The sequence below is a fragment of the Prorops nasuta genome, unplaced genomic scaffold (assembly GCF_024137725.1).
Source record: "Prorops nasuta isolate Cenicafe-Biocafe unplaced genomic scaffold, Cenicafe_Pnas_1.2 PNAS00005, whole genome shotgun sequence".
Lineage (NCBI taxonomy): Eukaryota > Metazoa > Arthropoda > Insecta > Hymenoptera > Bethylidae > Prorops > Prorops nasuta.
Genome location: NW_027116802.1, coordinates 4083427 through 4106756, shown reverse-complemented (window position 1 = coordinate 4106756; position 23330 = coordinate 4083427). Strand labels below are relative to the sequence as shown.

The following is a 23330-nucleotide window of genomic DNA, read 5'->3' as shown; positions in this document are numbered from 1 at the left end:
ATAGTACTACGCTCTATAGTAAGTGAATTTTGATATAAGGAATGCAGACTGCACAAAGTATACTGCCAGCGGAAATACGTCAGTAGCCATCTTAAATGCAGAACGTAATATATCAAAAATTATATATATTATATTCACAGCCTGTCACCGTGAACGGCGTGAACGAAGACAAATGTTAGTATACGGAAAAATAAAGTGTAATAAAGAAATAAGGAGTAGTGACTAGTGACAGCTTTGATCTATCTGACAGTTGATGTACTTATGGTATAAGTGAATAAATAAAATAAAAATGCTTTTCCTAAATTGATTTTTAATTTTGATAAAATGGTCAAATGTAGCCATTAATTAATTAGATTTGGTAATAAATACAAAAAATGCGTTTTATTATAACAAATGAGTTGAGGTAAAATAAACTCAATGTTTTTATATTAATTTGTTAACAAATGCATTTTTTTATTTATTATTGAGTCCAATAAGTTAACGGTTATTAAAAAAAAATTCTTTGTAATGAAACAAAAAATGAAAAAATTTTAATCTTCACCAAGACTCGAACACGAGCCCACCACATGATAAACGGCAACCTTACCGCCTGCGCTACAGCGCTCACTTGATGTACCAAGAGCAAAACAGGCTTTTTAAAAACTGACTACAATTCTTTTATTAATTCGTCATAAATGATCAAGAATTAGCTGTAATAATAAATACATTTATCTACATAGCATTATTGTATTAAATTTATTGTTTTTAATTTGAAGCATACATTTTGCATGAAGATATGTTAATTTAAGGGTAACCATTCAGTACTTTATATAATAACTATTCATATGCTCAACTATCATAAATTAATTAAGTAATATTATAATATTTGTTATATGTAGTCGAATAACTATGATAAACGAGCATATGAATAGTTTTGTATTTAGAGTATTGCATGAACATCCTTAAAGTATCGTATCTTCATGTAAAATATATGCTTCAAATTAAAAACATAATAAATTTAGTGCAATAATGCTGTGGAGATAAATGTATTTATTATTGCAGCTAATTCTTGATCGTTTATGACGAGTTAGTGAAAGAATTGTAGTCAGTCTTTAAAAGGCTGTTTTGCTCTTGGTACATCAAGTGAGCGCTGTAGCGCAGGCGGTAAGGTTGCCGTTTATGATGCGGTGGGCTCGTGTTCGAGTCATGGTGAAGTTTAAAATTTTTTAATTTTTTTTTTCATTACAAGGATTATTTTTTAATAACCATTAATTTATTGGACTCAATAATAAATAAAAAAATGCATTTGTTAACAGATTAATATAAAAACATTGAGTTTATTTTACCTCAACTCATTTGTTATAATAAAACGCATTTTCTGTATTTATTACCAAATCTAATTAATTAATGGCTACATTTGACCATTTTATCAAAATTAAAAATCAATTTAGGAAAAGCATTTTTATTTGCTTTGAGTTTTTAGGTAAATGCAGGACCACCTCACACGGATGACACGTAAAAATGTCACGGTTAGCGGTAGTCGCTCTTCTTCTAAAGCCAATGTTGCCTGAAGTCCAAATCACACCTATGCTCTCCAGGCATAGTTGTGTTTGTACCGCTTCCCTTTAAATTTTCTATACTGCTGCTTGCTAGCGCTTATCTTCATTTTTGTTGCTAAAAGCTTGATTCTGGCATCACTGCCGTGTGGAACTATTAGTTTGCTAATAAAAGCAGAGGCTTAATTTTAAGAGTTTGCAACATATAGTAATTAATATAGATACAATTGTAAAAAGAAAACAAAAATTTTATTTTACATATATTAACTTTAAATAAAATCCCACAAAGTACTGTAAAATATCTTACATGTTATATTATATATCTAATCTGTCAGCTTCTTTATTTTAATATTCATCTCAATTATCACAGTTTGATCCTCAGCGATGACACAGTAACCACATTATGGTCAATCTATTCTTTTTTTTAATGTTCGATCCACATAGCTTCATCCTCAGCAGTGATACAGTAAACACACGTACATTACTATAATTTAATCTGAAACAAAATCCCACAAAGTACTATAAAACATCTTACATTTTATATTATATATCTATTATGTCATTTTCTTTATTTATTATTGTATTTACCCAAATTGCTGACTCATTTATTTTAATGTCTGTCTCAATTAACACAGTTTGATCCTCATCAGCGATGAAACAGAAACAACATTATGGTGAATCTATTCCTTTTGTTTTAATGTTCAATCCACATAGCTCCATTCTCAGCATTGACATAGTAAACACTTTACAATAATTTAATCTGAAACAAAATCCCAAAAAGTACTATATAAAATCTTACATTTGAAATTACAAATGTAATCTGTCAGCTTCTTTATTTGTATCGTACTTACCCATTGTGTTGACTTGTTTATTTTAATATTCATCTCAATTAACACAGTTTGATCCTCAGCGATGACACAGTAACCATAATATGGTGAATCTATTCCTTTCATTTTAATGTTCAATCCACATAGCTCCATCCTCAGTAGTGACATAGTAAACACATTACTATAATTTAATCTGAAATAAAATCCCAGAAAGTACTATAAAATATCTTACATTTTATATTATATATCTAAGTTGTCAGCTTCTTTATTTATTATTGTATTTACCCAGTTTTTTCACTCGTTTATTTTATTATCCGTCTCAATTAACATAGTTTGAATCTCAACGATGACACAATAACCACATTATGTTTAGTCTATTCCTTTATTTTAATTTTGAAAATCTGCATAGCTCCATTCTCAGCACAGTGACATAGTAAACACATTACTATAATTTAATCTGAAATAAAATCCCACAAAGTACCACAAAATATTTATATCTTACATTTTATATTATAAAATTTATTGTTATACTTATCTAAAATGTTCAGTCCTTTATATACTTTTAAAAATTATTTTTATGTACATTTTACAAATTTCGTCACTTTATTTATTCACTTATACCATCAGTATATCAGCTGTCAGTAAGATTAAAACTGTCACTTTATTTCTTTATATTACTTTATAACTTGCGGTATGTATGTACGATACAATAATACTAACATTTGTCTTGGCTCACGGACCATGCATTATGTATTTTGAAATTAGTAATTAGAAATATCTATATTGCGGTCCCTCTACAGTCTCTACCCTCTGACGTATTTCCGCCGACCAGTAGTATCAGCAGCGACTATAGCGTAGTACCCAAAATAGTACTACGCTATAGGATATGTCGCTTTTGGGTACTACGGTAGTACCGAAAGTACTACACTTGGCAACCTAGTCGGGAAGGCAAGAAGGCCCAAGCAGCACTCTGCAGGCACGCACTATACATATGTATGTATGTACTAACACTACTAACAACAGGCAACAGCAGCGCAGTAACGGGAGTAACAAGAAGCAGTAGCACTAGCGTCTGCCGTCTAGCAGTTAGCACTCTGGCAACTCAGGCAGGCCACTCTGGCCACTCAGCGAAATTATAGGAAGTTACATGACAGGCAGGCAGGCAGACAGCAGATTGGAGCAGATGCGCGGCAAACGGCGCCGAATGAGGTGGTGTTGTAAAGTACTGTACGGAATATACGTGTTTTATTAATACGAGACGCGACGCGATACGAATGACGCGCCGGTTAAACAAAATACGATCATATTAATTATTCCTAAAAAATTCGTCAGATCCGTTTTATGAATGAAAGTGTAAAACCTGTGCTGAGTGGAAATCAACATTTAATACTCGACTTGTTACTGATCAAAGTCGCAGCATCCTTTCCTCTCTAAACGTAAGTGAGATTCGCTTTCTTTTTAACCTTTCTTTTTACCTCCAAAGACTTTAAAATCTGTACAAAATATACATATTATAACTTGTTGGCTGCATTCGTAAAGAGGGTTAAATTATAAGAAAACGAAAAGTATTTTAACGTTGTTTTTACACCTAGCAATATCTTTACAAATATATATATATATAAGTTAGTACACAAAACGACATATTTTTATTGCATAAATTCGTGAAGAATTGGATGGCCAAAGATTATTTGAGTTTATTGTTGTTTACGCAAGATTGTAGATTATAAGTGTAACATTGTCTACTATTGTTTGTTTATTTTGTCTAAGCATTGCTTAGACAAAATAAAATTTAGAGGTATTTTTTACAGGATCGACTCTGAAGATTTGCATAATATTTCATAACATAGCTATAAAGCTCTGTTATGTTCTGGACATTTGTTTACTTTTTTTAACCCATTCTGCTTGATGTCCTTTCTTCGATCGAATGTAAAAAATTTGAAGTGACTGAGAAATATATAGAAAACTAATGGAAGCCTTGCGATAAGAAGTTGAGAAATAATTATTGTGCTTTGTGCATAGAAAATCAAAGAAAGAAATACATTGTGATTCGAGGATGCAACAATGTTATTAATAATAAGAAATAGTATGGTAACAATAGAAATCACTATGCGTTTCGTGTATTCCGCTGTGTGAAATACGTGATCTGCCTGCGAACTTGATGCCAATAATAAGACTCGTCCGCACCATATATAGCACATATACCAATTGATAACTTTGCATATTTTATTATTGAAATTGTAATGAAGGAGAACAGTTTGATTTTTTATTACCGCCTTCAGTTGTTTTCCTTCCTTGTTGGAATTAGAAAAACAAGCTTCATGCGCCTTGAAGTATGAAAAGCTTGTATGTAATCCGTAGGCGTAGCAAAAAATGAGTAAAGGCTGCCATTTATGTATACAAACGCGTTTCTCGCTAAGTGACAAAATTTATATTCCGATTTCACGGGAAAAACGCAACATTTCTAATTATGCTTAACACTTGGTCTGATAGGAAGTACCAGATGTTACACTGTGTATCTGTATAACCGTGTCGGTTTGATTATCTTCAAGTTACCTATTTCGCTTGTAAGGAGTAAATATATATATGTACATAGAGTGAGATAGAAAGAGAAATGGAGATAAAATTATAATTGGAATATTTAAATAAATCATAAGTACTCTTTTATCGAAAGCTCGTTGAAAATTGTATTGCTTTATGACGAATATATTATATTCTTTTCAAAAATCACTGTAAAGTCAGCAAACGAAGAGCAGTTTCTTTGGAAATTATTATAAAAGGTGGAATGAGAATGAAGTAAATATAAATACGCGATTGTTGAGAGAGGGAGAATGGTGTGAATTTTTATTTACGAACGAAGCACATAGTTATTATCTAGCTAGAGCTAAGCAGCGGATGGTTCTGTGTTGATGTGTCAGACGAGGACAGCGAAAGGAGTGTGCGTGAGACTGTAGGCCTGTACACAACACTGTAACAGACCATGTAGAGAGAGAAGCGAGTTGATTCGTTCACTCGGTTCGTACTTGGTACCCAGACCCTCTTTTATCGCCGTAAACGCTGCGCGCGCGAGTGCAGCGACAAGCAAAAAATCTTCTTGTCTGCCTCAAAGTCAATTTTTATTATTATTATTTCATTTCTTTCCTTGTACTTACGTAACAATTAAATTTCTTCCGTTTCAGAATTATTTTTGAAGGCAGAAAGAAGGCGTTTGTTGACATAATTTTCTCGGCTGTTCGGGATAAATCTCGTAGAGGGTGAGGTAGTTCTGTCGAAAGGAGAGGAAAGGGGGGGGGGGGGGATATGGCATTAACGCGTGGTGCATATTGTGCGCGAGGTCGAGCCGAGAGTTGGGAGGACCTACGAGAGAGCCGACATCTTTCTTCGGTTCTCTCTCAAAACGATCGAATGCATTTTTAAGGGGAGTCGCGGCTGCGGTTGCGGCTGCGCCTCTCCGGGGACCTTTCCTCCATCGGTTCAACCTTTTTTCAATCGACACTTTTTGCCCGCAAAAGGGAGAAAGTGGCGTCCAGACATCGTAATCACGGGCACATGTCACGGGACGCCTGCAAACCAGAGATATTCGCCCTCTTATTTGAACGCTTTCCCACGCTAAAACCATCCAATCTCCACCACTACTCCACTCAGATTTCCTCGCTTCTTCTTACCAAATTACAAAATTACCAATTGACCATTTTCTCCGTGGGAGTATCATCCATGCATATGTAGCTGAAAATTAATTTTTAATAGGGAGAGAGAGTTTTGAATCTAGAATTGTCTGCTCGCGAGTGTTGCTCGAGTGCATGCGCGAATGCTAGAAATTCCAGCGTGGAATCTGGTTGTAGCATCTCTTCCCTCCTCTCTCTTTCTCTCGGAGAGCACCGGTAAAGTCGTTTCGTTTATTCGTTTCATTTGTGCAGCTCTCGGTGTCTGTTTTCGCTTCGCGCGGTCTCGCACTATATACTATATACATCAGGCTCTGTCATTACGGATTAGAATCTTGACTTATTTTACCGGCGAACCAATATTTCCCCCACTTTAAATACATCCAAGCCTATCTTCTTTCACTTATGGAGAAACTGGATAAAGGAGAACGAGCATGCTCAGCGATATATATCCAGAAATAAAATGCAGGTTATTTTGAAGCGTTGAAAGAAGGCGAATGAAAAGTAGGTGGAATTACACCGGTTGTGTGACACAATATTCGAAGGAGAGAGAAACACCTAGGAAAATCAACAGTCCGTTATTTGTAGCTCTAGCCGGAAAATTGACGTTAGAAATTTAGCGTACGTTGTTTCTGCCGGCTTGAAATAACGCGCGCGGGTGCGAGTCTTCCTGCTTAAGCCACCTCGATGAAAACTCTAATAAAATATCAAAGTATCGGACGTAAATAGATTTATTAGCTATATTCTACCAGTTTATCGCCTTGTGAATAGACGAAGCCGAGGAAATGAGTGATAAAGGTTAAATTATCAAGAGTTTTGTGTACAGGTGAATTAATATAGTGTACAGTATAGCCTTGTTATATTTGGAGGTTGTTGCTGGTGAAAAATAAAAGAGTGGAGAATGAGGGAGGACGGCGGACGCGATGTTTGCTTTTCTCTTGCCTGCCACATATATAGATGGATTATCGTTTAGCTGGACGGAAATGTACATACGAAGAGTATAACGATAATCTTTGGGGGATTAGGTGAAAATCGATGTAACGATTGTCTCTCTAATAATAGCTTTCTCTTCCCAACCATTCCCCATTTATCAACTATTCATCTCTGAGCCTCCTTTACAACGAAAGATTGTCAGCTTTGAGTTTATTGGCCCCGGATGATGTAACTTTAACGAATGGACGATTAGTTCGAAAGGGGAAGGCAGACAAATTCTAGGAAGCGTTTACCTTGAAAATTATTGAATTCTTTTTTTTACAGTAAGTAGTCAGGTTTCTCCTAATAGAGGCAACCCAGGCGTCGCTTATTTCCACCCTTTCGTGAGGATTTTCAGTTAGGGGGCAAGTTGGTTGCGGGAAAAAAGGGTCGAATGGGGAAAGTTGTGTAGGGACGTGTGAAAAGCGCGTTAGAGGAACACAAAGGAAGAAAGAGAGATAGAAAAAGCGAAAAGTGCCGCAATTAACGAGAGCCGAGGAGAGGAATAATGGAGGAGGAGAGTGTAGAGTGCGGCCTGGAAAGAAATGTGGTCGGTGTACGTGGTATTAATTAAGAGTGAGTATTGGACGAGTTTTCATACTGTTGATTTTAATGGTTTATCTTTTGTTGGAGCATCGTCAGGAATCGAAGGAGGGAAAAAGGGCAAGGACGAGTGGTGGTTTAACGCGCAGTGTTTCGTTGACTGAGAGAAGATAATGCGCGTGTTGGAGCGATCCCCCGTGGACACATGGGGAAGTTTCTGCTGCTTGCTGACGTAATGCACGGGGGCAATGGCACAGCGGAAAGCTTGTTACGTTGTTGTAACGCGTTGTTATGGAAACGCGGTCCACCACACGCACACACACGAGTGAATTTCCTTCCCTAGAATCCGAACGCGACATCTTCGCCTCAAAGGGCCCAACTTTTTCTCTACGCTCGAAAATAATCCTTCTTATCCCCTCTCTCAACAAATATCATAAGCGTATCACCGGAGCCTTTGAGAAACGTTACACTAACTTTCTTAAGAACATCACCGAGCAAAGCATCTGCAGGATCAATTTACGCGTTATTTGAAAGAAGACGCGATTCTATCAATTAGTAATGATATCGTTCACTCTATACCGTTCCAGATGCTCAAACGACTCGAAGTAAGACATGGGAACGAGGAGGTAAAATTGGCAGAGCGAGGCAAAGTATGTTTTTCGAAATAGCGAGAATAATAGTTGAGGTAGTCTCAGCGGGAAGCTCGTCCTGCAGACTGAGTAGGATCATTTCCGCTTTGGGATTATAAGAGTATCGAGCAGCGATAAAGAATTAAGAGAATAACCGTTTATCTTTACGGGCTTTACTTGGCCGTTGACGATTTTGCCGCTTCTTTTCGATGCAAAAACGGATCGGCTCTATTCGGTATTTCTTAGCCGGTCCGCGCATGTTAATCATTTAATTGACCAAGTTTCTTCTGTGTTATAGGAAAAAGAAAACAATAACATAATAGAGATAACGAAGAGAATGGTTGGTTGTAGCGAGCAGAGGTGTGGCCATCGAGACACGTGCTTAAATGGAAGAAGAAGGATTCTCTAGCATTTTGCTTTGATCCGCTTATATAATAGGTTAATAGTTTGACAAAGGAAGATTTGTGCTTTACGAGAAGAAGAATGAGAGACCATCGACGCGTTGGCGGGTGCGCGCGTTGAGTCATTGCAACTGATGTTAGAATCTCCGAAAGAAGAAAACTATATACTGGCATATATAGCGCCTATGGAACGATGTATATATAAATATGTGCTGCCGTTGACTCTGGCCATAATATACAGTTTCACATCCAACGCGCGCGCGCCTCTTGGCACACTTTATTCCGCGCATTAGAGAGAGAGAGAGTAAAGAAGAAAGCACGCACGGAGAGTAACACAAGACTCGAGGAATAAAAGTTGTGTGCAAAGGAGGATATATTCGCTAAGTGGAAAAACAGCCAACCGGCAGACCACCATCAGCCTCGGCTCGACTCGCGTCAAATCACAATTCTGCCACGTATTTGCGCAATTTCTCTCTCTCTCTCTCTCTCTCTCTCTCTCTCTCTCTCTCTTCGACCTTAAAACTCGCATTGAAAACTGTAGCTGCGATCAGAAATTGGATGATTTTCCATTCTTAAGCCACGACCTCGCCGAATCGACGTTTAGATCGAGTTTGTTCCAGCTACTCTTTAGACACGTTGCGTTCGCCGCCATGTTTAAAAAGTTGGCCAATAAGACTGATTGAAAATATTGCTTCGGCAAGGACACAGCTTTAACTGTTACAAAATGTATGATTCGCGTGACATTGAACGTGCGTCGAGCCAATTGTTGCGAAGCGAACGACAGTCGAGGCTCGAGAGGTTGATTTTGCATATATCCGGTTTGACCTTTTCATCGGGAATGGAAAGAAATGAGATATATATATATATATATACTTATTCCTGTCGATTAATTTTCCGATAATGGATCATGGATTTGCACGGAGAAGGAGAGAATCGCACGTTTGGAATAAAATAATAGAAGGGAGTGTCGCGTGCAGTCGCTGATGACGGCTGTGAGATTGCGTGGAAGAGAGTTGGTTGGAAAAATAAGGCAGGACTTGTCATAGAGAGAGAGAGAGAGAGAGAAATAAGGATCGGAAATTGGGAAAGGTGGAAAAATTGTCCGGAAAGCGCGCGAGTATAATAGACTGGTGGCTGGTGAAGCAGGTTTGGAGAGACATTCTTGCGTGTTCCACGGATGATTTTACGACGACCTTGGGGGTCTCTCCCAGGCTCTCCGCCGCGCCGCGCCGGCATTCGTTGCTTAACAATGTCCGCTTAAATCGTAAAAGCCCTCTCCTTTCCATTGGTGCACCGTGCGAGCACTGCGCACTCGAGCTCCGTGGTAGACGAGCGGTCCGCGATTCACCGATAAACCATTTATTACACTTTAGGAAAAAGACGCTTGCCAAACAAAGCGCCATTTAATTCAGCCGCCTATTATAATCCGCAGATTCGAGAAGAGCGTTTCAGCGAGACACGCGAGAATTCCCAGCGGAATAGCCAGCTTTTCAGCAATTTTTCTTTCGTTTTCGCACGCTCTGAAAGCTTCGAATCAAGGTTAGTCTGGTCAGCCTGGTCAGTCAAGGTAAGGATGAATTTTCTTCGCGGAGGAATAGGAGGAAGAGAAATACGCGCGCGACTCGAGCATCGCATTGGCGAGGCGGAGGAGACGGTGGTGCAGGGAGAACCCTCGTGGAACCGAGCCACTCTTTTTTTTTTCCTTTTTTTTTACGGGGCCATTCAGCACTTTTCTTACGGGCCATTCAACGGGACTTTCCCGAGGAGAAACCGTCCCTCTTTCTCAGCTCGTTGCTCGTAGGAACGACAGTGTCAAGAATCGTTCGGCCACTGGCCGAGCGATCGTCGAAGGTTCGAGCCTTCGCAGTCGATCCGAGCAAAGAGCGGAGAGGCGACCCCGAGGAATCTTTCCAAGCGAATCATCCTCGCCAGCAGCGAGCGCTCATCGCTACGCTCCTATGCTCCTTCTCCTTCATTTCTTTTGCTAGCCGGAAATCCCCCCACTCCTTCCCCTCCCCCAGTATATCCATCAAAATTAATCACTGCTACTTTTCCCCCTTAGCAATATATACGCTATTCTCTTGCGAAGCTTATCGCATCTATATATATATATATATATATATACTCTGTATCCACTCTGTACTCGATATAAATACATGTATAAATGTTTCTCCAATTGTCACCATTTTCTTGATATTTTACTCGAGTCAGCCAACTCGGGGCATTTCTCCAGTTTTCGGAAAACTCGACGACCCTTTCGTTTTATAAACGCAGTTTTAATTTTTGTCGACGTATTTCAGCAATATACTCTTGTAAATATTATAATGGATGAATCGAGGAAGAAACTCGAGTAACTTATGGGATAATACAGTGCTGGAGGATAGCGTAGCTTTGTAGCTGATAAATACATCTTCCCACCGAGGTCTCCGTTACTTTCTAAAGAAATGATCACTCTCTCTGTTGCAGCGGCGATCCGGCGGATGATGTAGATTTTAGCAGGCATCCTTTACTTCGTAGACCCTCTCTTCTGGATTTTCAATGGCAGAAGAGAGCGAGTCTATTTACTCGAGTTGGGTTTTGAAAATAGGATACAGATTGAAAAAGGTGGATTTCGCGAGGTGCGGTGGGAGGAGACGAGGCGGGGGAGGTGGTACGCTGTGCGGTGAAAAATCTTTAATGCAAGGGAAATGAGTAGTGAGGGGAGGGATTGCGGGATAAGAATGTATACACATATATATATATATACATATAGGTATATATAGTGTAATGTTATATACGGAGGACTGGCAGGAAGTTTCTCACAGTTTATTTGCGCTGTTAGCTCTGCTCGCGACTGCGACTGCTGAACGAGTATATATATATATATACATATAGAGACGGCCGGTAATACAGCAATCGCTCTCACGGTACAATAGCTGCTTTGCAATCTGCAATTAACCAGACTTACAAGGCGATATTCCGTCAGTATTGTTCCTTTACGTAAGCTCCATTATCGGATAGCCACCCCCCCCCCCCCCCCCCCGCCCCTTTCTTATATCTTCCTCCCAGTCCAATCGTCTCGATTCTCACTAAAGGATAAACGACCATTGCCATTGACCGATTGATTTGATTCTCAGCCTTTCTTACCTCGCGTTCAAATCACTTGTATGTATATAGGTATGTCTCACACTTTTGTTACACTTGCAAAAATTGTCTGGTTCCCCCAACTGTGTATAACTGTATAGAGTCCTCGACACACGAAGCACTTTTACTTTTCAATGATATATCAGCCAATTAGGTTACGCTTGCAAAAACCGTCTCGTTGACTCTTCAATTCTCGTGATGTTTACAAACTTACAAGAATAAGTATAATTATAGAGTGTTGGTCACTGACGTCTCAGTAAATTGGCAGAAAGTCATTCTTCTTATCTCCGTGTGCGAAGAACATAGAACGGAAAGTTTGTCGTAAAATTAGTCATGATCGAAGATTTCCTCTCTTCCAGGCAATATATGAGTCACACTTCATTTACAGATTTACGTGCTTTCTTTCTATTTGAGGAAAGCAGTCTGATCGTTATTGCGAGACATTTGTGCGATGCAAAGTATTATCATTGAATTATTGTTGTGTATAATCGCAGCTGGCTTTGTTGCTCGTCTTTCGATATTTTCAAATGCGTTAATTCTTTCTTTTCAGTCTTGTAAATAACTACTGTACGAACGAATGCCATTTCAAGTTATTTGGATAAATGTTCGACAATTAATGAAATGTCCGGAAAATGATGAGGGATAATCGATTCGATATAGATATCCCGAGCAACCAAGTTTGTCGTTGGTAGTAAATCCTATATACATAGATAGAGAGAGAGAGAGAGAGATAAAGAGCCGAATATTCCTCGTTAGTATCCAAAGCAATTTCAACGACATCAAAGTAAATCTTATAATAGCGAAATTGGAGTCATGGATCGATATTCTCGAAAGACCAATTAGTATGCCCGCTCTCTGCAGTGATCAGGAGCATCCAGTTTATCTATCGATCGTACCTTTGCACTACGATTCATCAAAATGACTATATTATTGAAGAAAAAAAAAGAAACAAAGACATTTGGCTGATTATCTTAGGTATCGAATTACTTCTTTGTGTCCAAGGGTAACTTTTTTCTCTGTGTTTTAAAGAATTAGCTGAAAAGCTGGAAGTCCAGTGGAGGGTTAGGCGAGCATAAGAGGATTTGATCCGGCTGGTTCGCGAAGCTCACCTGGGGGACTCCCAGCAGTCTGTAATTGGAGTTGCTTTAAGGGAAAGGGTTACGGAGGGTGGGGGGGTTTGCGCGCCAGGCGTTTTCGTGTCACGCATGGAAGATTCCATCGGGGAGCAGGTGGAGCAGAGTGTCCACCGTGCGTCTACCACCAACGAAACCAGGGCCCGTCACTTGGCTGATTCTCTCATAACTCTGCCACCGAGTCATTATTCCAGATACGAATTACCATTATACACCCGATCGATATCTCTTATCTTATTATTCCTAAAAAACCTTCCTCATCGTAAACTTATATGTACCAAACCGAAAGTAACTACATCTTGGAATATTGTAAAAAAAATCTCCGTTGTAGAATAAAGAAGGTTTCGCGATAACTATACAGATAAACGGCTGCTTTCACGAGAACGATTTGCTATTTTAAAATGAGTATCGAATTACATAGTAGCAATTTCAGTAATTTTCTTTAAATTGGATTAAAGTGAGAGCGAAGAATCTAGTGGGGCACATGTACCAGGTTGGAATTGAAATAAACTGCAGTGATTGCGCATCGCGGCTAGGCCAGAAAAAATGCATCTTTGATGATGGGATGAATGATAGAAATTGAGGAACTTTTGATCGGTCCTGTCGAATAATTCTTCTTTGTATGGTTTAATTCCTCCGTCGCCATCGCGATTTTCCGAATCTCCAGCGAAGATGAGACGATATACAGTTGGCTTGGTTTGGTTGGCATGCGCCAGTATGTACGCAGGTACGCGCGTTGCTTGCTCTCGGGACGGTACACGCACAATGGTTGCCCTCTTTAAAGTGGCCCGAGCGAGCGAGGGCACTCGAGTTTCGCGAAACCTATTTAAGAGAGCCATTATCGGTGCTCGTTGCCTGATAAGACCCTGGGATAACGGTCTTGCTGCAAAATCCCCCCCAACTCTCATCATTCCACTAGATCAAATTTACCCACATACGCTGATTCTCCAAGCAACACCATTTTGTCCCTGACACACATCAATTATAACCTTTTACATAGGCACATATGTGTCAGTGAGCGATAATTGAACAAATCTCATCGTATATATATATATATATAGATAAACGATTATTATCTCCGCGAGCAAATCGTTATTTCACTTCTGATAATAAAATTAATTAAGCTTCCTAAGTAAATAAATTATGCGACCAGTCGAACATTACGTAACAATCATTTCATCTATATATCTTTAGTCCAAGAAACTGTAAATAAGGTGAGTCATTTGAGATTTCCTAGAACACACATACGCAGGTTTTTCTAACTATAACAGATATTATTTTCTTTGTAGAGTCTCTTAATATTTCTTTCGTAATTACCATAGGAGAGATCTTGTATAAAAAATGAGAATTTTTTATAGTTATTCTAATTCGAATTCTTTATTACTGCCTCGCCGTATACATCGAACCAATCTTAATAAAGTAAATAACGCTCGTTACTGCAAAACGATCAATGGTTCGTCGATACGCTTTCTTCGTTGTAACATGATCCACGCATCGATCAATGATCGCAAAAACGAGAGAAACATTAGGTTCTTTAATTCACCAGAAACCTTTCTACCTTATAATTATATAGCCACGAAGAGAATTTTTCATAGGACCGATAAAAAGATTGAGTGGATTTTTAGTTAAAAATAATAAGGCCTTGCCTCTATAGTCTTTCGCTTTTTGAGAATTACGTAAGATTTATGATGGCAATTTCTCCGTGGAAGTTGAGTAAGAACACGTGTCTACCTTTCTCTATTTGCTCTACTTGCTGATTATAATATAGGGGGAAGAGTTGTAAAGTTCAGTGAGAAACCTGCATGCACCAAGAGTGAGGAGAGCGAGGCCTAAAGGTGCTCTGGAGGAATTATGCAAGCTGCAGCCTTCGGTACCGTTGCTCGCGTGCGCTGTCCTTCTGGCTCCTGCGCGTACTCAGCGGCGGAGAAGGATAACGTTGGAACTGTTGGGGGGGGGGGGGGGGGGGGGGGTAGCACACTGAAACTCGTCCGGACCAGTATAAGGCAAACCTGCTGCTCCTTCGAGTCCGCCCCGCCTAAAATCACATTTATTTCCCTCTCAACTAATTTTCCAAATTAATTGATCACCCTCACTCCGAAGAAGCTGCAAAAAATCCACTGGAGCCAATGACGAAGACCAGTCATAGTAATCCCCCGTGGAGCAAACACCAGCCCCTCCCCCCTTCCCCATCTAACATTCCACGCGCACTTGGGTAAATAACGCGCCATTCCGCGCAACGATGCGAGTCGACTGACGCGATTTTGGATCGATAAACTCGACAGTGAATCACCGAGGGACACGGACGACTCGCTTAATTTTTAGTAGACTAAGATGAGATTTTTAAATGGAGGGGGGTTGAGTGTAATGGTTATTACGTAGTAGCATTCGGGATTAGAGGCGAAAGTTTAATTAAAATCCGGTAAAGTTTGTTATACGAGCGTAAGGGGTCCAGGGAGTGGGTGGGATGGAAAGAATTAAGAGACGGTCGCGGTGGGTCGTTAAACTATATACATATATACATGTGTATGTAGCCATATGCGAAAGGAGTGCAGGTTGCTTTGATTTTGTCAAAGGGTCGCGCGAGATCCTTCCTCCGAGACGCCAAGTTTCGCGCGCCCATGCATAGTATAGGTATATATATACAGTTTCTTATCCTGTGTTTCTCTGGATATCCCCCCCCCTCCTTCCCCCCTCAACGGACAGGTTTGTCTTGTTGCGCCCTCGAGGAATTTTTCGTCCCGATCACCGATCCCTTCTCGCTCTCCCCCCCACCACCTCCAAAATTCCTTCGCTCCGACAGATTACTTTCCTGCTGGATTTTCTAACAATTCACACGATGCCATTGGTTGATTCATTCGCGCAACGCTCATCTCCTTGTGCACCTTTTCTTCCGTATTTCAAGTTCTCCTCTAACGAACCTCGTCGATTCGTTTATCCTTCTGCATAACTCTCTATTTTTAATGTCGTTTCATCTGTAGTTATATATATATACAGGTGCATATACTTGACCACATTTTTATATCAGATATTATATTGTGGTCCTGCAGGAAATTGCCTTTTTCTGCCGTGTAGAGTCGAGGATTAATTGAAAAATCTCATTCGAAAACGCTGCGAAGTAATTGATATTTTATTAAAAGGAGAGAACGATGTCTCAGGCATTTCTCTTCGCAGCATTGTGATGTGGCGATGAAATTCCTTCCGACGGAGAATTTTCCTGCTATTTTTCTGCATGGACGAAGCGAAACGTCCATTGGAACAACTCGAACAAGCTGTTTACCTTTAATCACAGGGCCTTGTTCTCCAGAGGTTCCTCTTAATACTCCTGTAAACTCTGTATTTTTGTTCGGTTTTCGCATAAGTACCAAGAGAAATCCTAATCGAGTCTGTTCTCACGCAACTGCGCACACTTGGATTTTCAGAGAGCCAGCGGACGATTTATAATTGTTGCAGTTTTATTATCGTAGATTCCAGAGTGGGTTTCCCCCTTAAATGAGTGAATTTTCAGTCGCTGCGTCGACTTTGGAATTATTGCGATAATTATAGCGATGAGATCGAAAGGGATCCGACGCGCAGTCGAGTATCAATCGTCCCTGTCGTCGTCGAGTCGCGCGGATGTTCCGCGGGTGAGTTTAACAAACTTTGGCGAAGCGAGGGGGGGGGGGGGGGAAGGCTCTGTGCCATCCCGTGGGAACGATCGTGCAGGTATTCCGAAGGAAGGATCAGGCGCAGACGGTGAAGCCCGACAAATCACTCCCAATGCTGGATATAGAGAGGCTTGCCTATATATACTATATACTATACACTACTCCTACACGGAGAACCGAGAAAAACAAGAAGAAGAGGCGCGATAAAAGCAACGAAGGGGGGAAAGGAGCAACCAACCGAGAATCGTCGGGATCGGTATAGCCAATTAAGCGGCTAAAGCCGAACGTTAAAACGAAATCCGCTTCAATTCTAAATGAAAGTTGTTCTTTTGTGCGAAGGAAAGACGAAATATATGTAGAAAATTATGCAAACTGAGCAGGGGAGATGAAAACAGTATAGCGTGGAGAAAAATTTGTATATAAGCAAGTGGAATAGATATATATCGTAGAGGGAGAGGGGGAGCACACACACACAAAGTGGATGACTATAGGGAGGAAGGAAGAAGGACTGATATGGCTGCTTTTTCTGACACGACGAGCCCTTGGACTCGTCGGTCGGTCGGTGCTCGCGATGATAGAATCCCGGAGCGATTTGCCCCAAAGAAAAATCACCGTCTTTCTTGTTTCGCAGCCTGGATTCCAGATCGTGCCTACCGGCACTGACCTACTCGGCGAGCTGGAGAGCGCGCGTTGATTAGAGTCACGTAATGTCACGACTCGCCGCGGCACTTCCGGCCAGATGCAGCAGCCGATTCAAAGAGATCGAGAAACTATATGGGAGCCCTGAATTTGCATGAGAAAGTTCTCCTCTCTCTCCCTTTATAAAACTTGCCACCCCCCCCCCCCCTACATCTCTCTCGGCATAGAATTTCACACAAGAGTAAATAAGCCGCAGTGTAGAGAAAGAGAGAGAATTAAGGCACGGATCACAGTGATCGCTTTCGACCCAACGTCCACATTTCTCGCTCCTCTCAACTTTTAACATCTCTCGGGTGTTGCTCTCTTGCAGCATTAGCATAGTATATGTATGTACGTATAGCAACGCGCGCAAAGTTGTGCGCATTTATATTCCATTCTCACTAGTCGCTGCTTCGTGATATTTGCAAATTAACCGTTGGAAACTCTCGATACCGTCAGCTGCCTCCGCAGTCTTACGCAATTCATAATTATTGTCTATATATTTCAGTGAGTTATCAATCCCGACGATCGACGTGAAAATGTTAGGAGCATGCACGAATATTAGAAAGTCTCCAGAGCAGGAACATTGGATTTTCCGAGGAATAACACATTATAAAGTTTAATCTTGGCGAAATAATAGTGCTGGAGTTCTTCCAGATGAGGTATATATGTGTGTATAGGAGAACTCGAGTCAAGATGGAGGGGCCAACAGTTAATTTGGCTAGTAAACGCGTTGGTGAGATGGTAGAAAGAAAAAATATTGTTATTTCTTTGGATAAGGTACTGGAGCTTATTTTTAGATCTCAGTTTTGTCGAATTATTCTCAATTTGGTCCTCGAGAAACGATGGACAAAGGTGAGAAAGCAAATTTTTTAATGAGAAATAAAGTGGAGCGATCGGTGCGCACTTTTTGTATATTATATTTATATATAATAATATGATTAGAATCAGTTGTTGGTTTAAAGGAAAATAACGGAATAGTTTTACGAGCATAGGTTTTATTTAATTGTTTTTCGCACGACAGAAGAGTCCCGTGGAACGAGGGGGGAGGAGGAGGAGCGAGTATTGAATCGAGGAGAATCGCTGGACCGTTGTATTTACTGAATAATTAGCATGCGAAGCGAACGAGCGATTGCTGCTCACTGCTATAGGCTCGCCTTGAAAGGCGTCCCCGGCCCGCGTCCATGCATCAGACGTGGATGAAACAGATGCAAGCAGGCAGGCAGGAGAAGAACGTAAATAGCTGTTCAAGGTACTCTGTGTGATTTCCCATTCATTCTCTTATTCCTACGCCATTTTCCACTACACTCGTGATCCATCCTACGCTAACTTTAACAAGCTGCACCGTTTGCATCCTTCATAACCTGCAACAAGAAAAATATTCAGAGAAAAGGGAAGAAAATATTTTTATACGTCTCTAACATATCCTACCATTTCGTTTAATTTCCTCAAAATTGTCCAAAGAACAACGAACAACTGCGACGATCGATATTTTGGACTATTCAATTGGTTCACTTTTAAACGAGTTTTATTCCCTCGGTTGACTCGATTACGACTAAAATTTTTCTGATCGATATACGCACTATTAGAAGAAAAAAAAGAGCAAGTTGAATCTATTGTATTAATAATTGAAAAAGGTATATAGAAGGCTAAACGTACGCGCTTACTATATATATGAAATGCTATTTTTGCACAGGGATATACGCGTGTTAAAGTGGAATAGAACTATGCATGGATAATAGATAATCGAACTCTTTATTCTGACGTTTCACTTGTATGAATCAATTGAGATTCCTTGGAATTATGATGAATTTTTTGTGTCCACGAGTCACTTTATCCGCGGTCGGTGTGTTTTGAAACTTTAGAAGCGACCCATTTTCTAGGAATCATCCGCTTAACCTAGTTGGGCTCCTACGGAAGGAGATCCCCTTAATAACATTTCTTCAGCGGTACAATTTCCAAATTACACGTTTTTCAATAATTTTTCCTAGAATTTCGCTCCACGATACTCGAGAAAAATTCAGTAGCATCATGAATCGATCTAATGGAAGATCCAATGAAAATTGTATAGTTAATGCGAGGATGAATAATTTATTGAATATATGATTGATTGATTTGAGAGAAGTTTGTTTTTTATGAAGGATGGGTAAAGGGGGGGGGGGGGGGGAGAATGGTTGATAAAGTACGATCTAGGCCGGTACAAGTAAGGAGGTTGAAGGTATATATATATAGGAGTGAGAGCGGCGCGCGGCACGGCGGTGTTACTGGGTTAGGGGAGTTTGGTTGCTGGGCGTCGATGGAAAAGTCGGGTCAGCTGTTGGGATGTGTGCGTTTGGTCCAGCGAGGGATAAAACTGGAGCAAAGGAAGGTCAGGTCGCGCGCGACGTCGCGTTTGTGCCCGAGTAACGATTCGAGCGAGCGCGCCAATGTTCCAACGTGGCGCACGCGCGCGCAACTCCACATTCGTTGCTGCATCCCGGGATGCAGTCTCCCCCCCCCCCCCCCCATCCTCTCCCTCTCCCTCTCCCTTCATCTTTCCTCACCACCCATATTCCCACAGCTTTTTATCCTCTCACCGTCTCATCCGTGCGATTACTCGAATATCTCTATTGGGAGGGGGGGGGGGGGTTATGTTCACCGACGTTAACGGTGATTTTCTCATTTGGCTGCAGAGAAAAGATCCGCGAGGCTGGTGCCTCCTGAAAAACGGAGAATCCCTCGTCGCATATACACGTGATACGAGGATGGAAAATATTAGCCGAGTTAATTCGAGTCGCTCTTGTCGAAGAACGCTTTGGAATTTTCCGACTTTTCTTTGATTCCTCTCGAAGCGAAATGAATGGATTTTCACGGGTGAATCGCATGGTAAAGGTAGGAGTACAAGGGGCAATGCGTGGTGTTGGTCCCACTGGCCGTTTGCATCTGGGCTATCGATTTTCTTGCCAGGGATGCTGCTGCTGCGTCGAAAGAGAAACGCCGAGCGCTATCAGGTGGTGACCCAGCTGCACCAGCTGATAGTAGGTCCTTCGTGCCAGCTAGAGAGGAGGCGACCTCTGCTTCTCTCTTGCCGCAGGACTATACATCGTCCAACCACCACAAATACAAACGCATCGATTGTCCTCGATGAAAAATCTTCCTTGCCAATTTTCTCGAATGAATTCCGTAGGAAATTAATAAAAGGAGTTTGCGACGATGGACCAAGTGTACACTTGCATCATCTCTTATCGATTTGCAAGATTGTCCGCAGCATGCATTCACCATGATCACCAGCATCCCGCGGCTCAGGGTTTTCTTTCCTTCGAAAGCCCGAGGTCAGTTTTCTTCAGGGTTATCGGTCCCAATCGACCTACAAATTTTCTAAAACGACGTTTACGATTGTTGGTGAATTTCATAGGAACGTTGTGCTTGGAAAAAATGGAGTTTGAAGGGCTGGGAGGGGGGTAAATGCGTCGTCGTGTCGGAGTGGTTGCATCTCTTATCGATTTTCCTCTCGCAATGGGGGCGGGGGAGGGGGTGGTAGCAAGAGGAATGTTATCAGCTGCTCCAGCATCGCGGCAGCGGCGGCTGATAGTAGGTCGCTCGATCAAGGTCTTTCCTACTCGGCGTTTCCCCATAAGCGACCTCCTGCACCCATTCCGCTCTGGTACAACCTTCGCAGTTGCGCGCGCTCGCCCTCGCTACTTCTTTCCTCCAGATCTTTCTCTCTCAGCCTATACCTATATGCTATATATATATATATATATATGTATTGGCAAACCGTGCGAAATAACCATATTTCTATTATTCTCTCGTGGACTAATTATATGGAGGGTGGTGCCGCCATTGATCATCGGAAAAATCACTTCTCCCCTCCCCCTCCTTCCTCAACCTCCTCTCGAAGAAATTATGGCAAACCGTCCAGCTGAAGCACGAGCACCACCACGCATGCACTCTCCTTATTACAGCATCGCTCCAGAAGAGAAGCCTACTGCTCTCCGGATGAAAGAGTTCGCCGAAGAAAAAGGAGCGATCGATGCGCGCGCGCGCGCCTCCCTGGCAATGTTGAATCATTCGTAAGAGTTACGTAATTACCGGAGCGAGCTGAAAGGAAGATTAACGAGTGATAAAGCACCGTACATTACGCGTAAGGTAAAACTTTACACGTGGAGAGCGAGCAATGATAGAAATTCTAGTATTTCCAAGAGCAAACTTTCAATTATACAGGTTCGCGGCGAGATGTATAATTGAAAGAGCGTGCAGTCGCCTCGAATATTTTCGGTTTAACGCGATCATTTAGCTTGCCGTAGGAGGGATTCATTTGAGAGCTTTGACGGCTGGATGATTAATGCAGGGATCGCTTTTATTACCGAGCGAGCGAACGAGAGAAAGAGAGAGAGGAGAGAGCACTCGAAAATCTGACTAATAGCTCGAAATAACATAAGAGAGATTCTACAGTGCATGGCCTCTTGAAAAACACACTAGGCATGGCGTTATAATTATAATGTTATACTACGTGCGTAGTTATACGAGGGATGATCGTCGATCGATTGGTTGTAAAATTCTTGTGGACGAATCGTTATAGAATTGTGTAGGTTGAAGCGCGATTCGAGTTTGGTATAACGGAGGGGAAAAAGTGGCCTAATGAGACGATAGAGTGGATGAGGTAATTAGAGGGAAGACTGCTACTGCTGCACTGATATATGAAATTGCGTTGCGTGTTGGAAGCTGCGCGGAATATCGCGAGGGCAGTGTCGTGCGCGCGTCTTGTCGCGCTCCAATCCGGCTGGTTACAATCCCACTGCCACTAAGTATGTACTGTGTCACCAACACTACCACCGGTGGTGGATCTTTCGTCGATCGAGAAGGAAGCATCGAGAAACTAAAGCTCGATGAAGATCCGCAGCTCGCTCATTAGTCATTCGCGACATATATGTATATATTACACCAAACTTGCTGCTTATCGTGCCTTTCAAAATAATCCCTTTAGAATTTCATCAATTCTTTCTTATTTTGCCGTTGGTTAAATTACTCAAGAAAATATTACATTGTTGAGGATAAAATAAAAGAAATGAACTTGATATGGGGAATTTAGAGATTGGACGATTGATTATTTGCAAATGATACATGGTAAATTGAAGCGACGTCCCAGTGTTTCTCAATATCGTTGAAGGAAGCTGAAGTGTGACAGATAAAGACTAGGTGTGTTTTTTTCTAGGTGTGACTGGGGAGTATTTAGTAAGAGAGTGGTTGCAGCTGTGGTAATAGAAAAGGGCGTACACCACAAAGACAGGTTAACCGACTAATAACGTAAGACAGTTAGCAATACGTATATATATATAGGTATAGAGAAGAGCGTTTGTGCCTTTACCAAGGAGTCACCTACTTTTCTCCCCTTTTTTCGGTTACTTTCGTTCCTCTCCAAGGAATGTCATTTTTATAAAGTTTTTTTCTTCTTCATCGTTGCGAACAATAACCGTCGCTGCGATCATTGCACCTCTGCGATATTCCTCGTGCACTCTTTTCATTTCTACGCAGTTAACGTTCAACGCGATTTCTCGGCTGATTTACACGCTGCTGCTCGATCTGTGATTTCTTTTTCGCGCGACACATTTATCTGGCGGTATTATTCTCATCGACGACGATCGATCGCGTGTTAATTATATCCCCGATCCCGTACTTTGCATCGGCAATAGATTTTCTTTCGGTGAAATTCTTCGCGCTTTCCTTCCGGAATAGTAAAATAATCCGCTTTTCCCTCTCTTTCTCCTAGTTGGATCGGTTGGCGGTGAATTTTTGTAGACTTATTTTTAGCTTGGCGCACATTGTCGAGGTTTTTCTTTCTTCGCGCGCGGTAGCAGCGGCAACGGTATAGCTTTCTAAATAAATGTTGAATCGAGGAAAGATTGCGGTCGGCCGAGTGCACGGGAAACGCCCCCCCCCCCTCCTCTTTCTTAATTCCTCCAATTTATGATTCTTTGCTCGAATCGCGCTCATGCACGTGGCAAGCATTGAAAATGTGATGAGTCGACGAATATGTCACATTTTCCTTTTTCAAACGAGTCTCATCGATTTTTTCATATACCGTTGAACGAAATTTATAAATAAAATGGCTAAACCAGAGGGATGACTACAATTTGAAATTTATTTATCATTTTCCACCCTTTGGTATTTTCAACTTGTGGAGTTTACGATATCCCTTGACGTCCG

At 41.1% G+C, this 23330-nt stretch overlaps 1 protein-coding gene across 10 annotated transcripts in view; it reads left to right on the top strand.

Annotated features, from left to right (window-relative positions):
• Positions 1-3461: 3461 nt before the first annotated feature.
• Positions 3462-23330, top strand: part of Tsp66E (Tetraspanin 66E) — a 45545-nt gene continuing 25676 nt past the window's right edge. For 7 of the 10 annotated variants that reach the window (XR_010822695.1, XR_010822694.1, XR_010822693.1 and 4 more), the window contains exon 1: positions 3462-3798. The gene's annotated coding sequence lies outside the window, so the exon portion shown is untranslated. Of the gene's footprint in view, positions 3799-22393; positions 22431-23330 lie in introns of those variants that run through there. The other 3 variants (XM_066727981.1, XM_066727978.1, XM_066727979.1) reach the window with 2 other exon arrangements.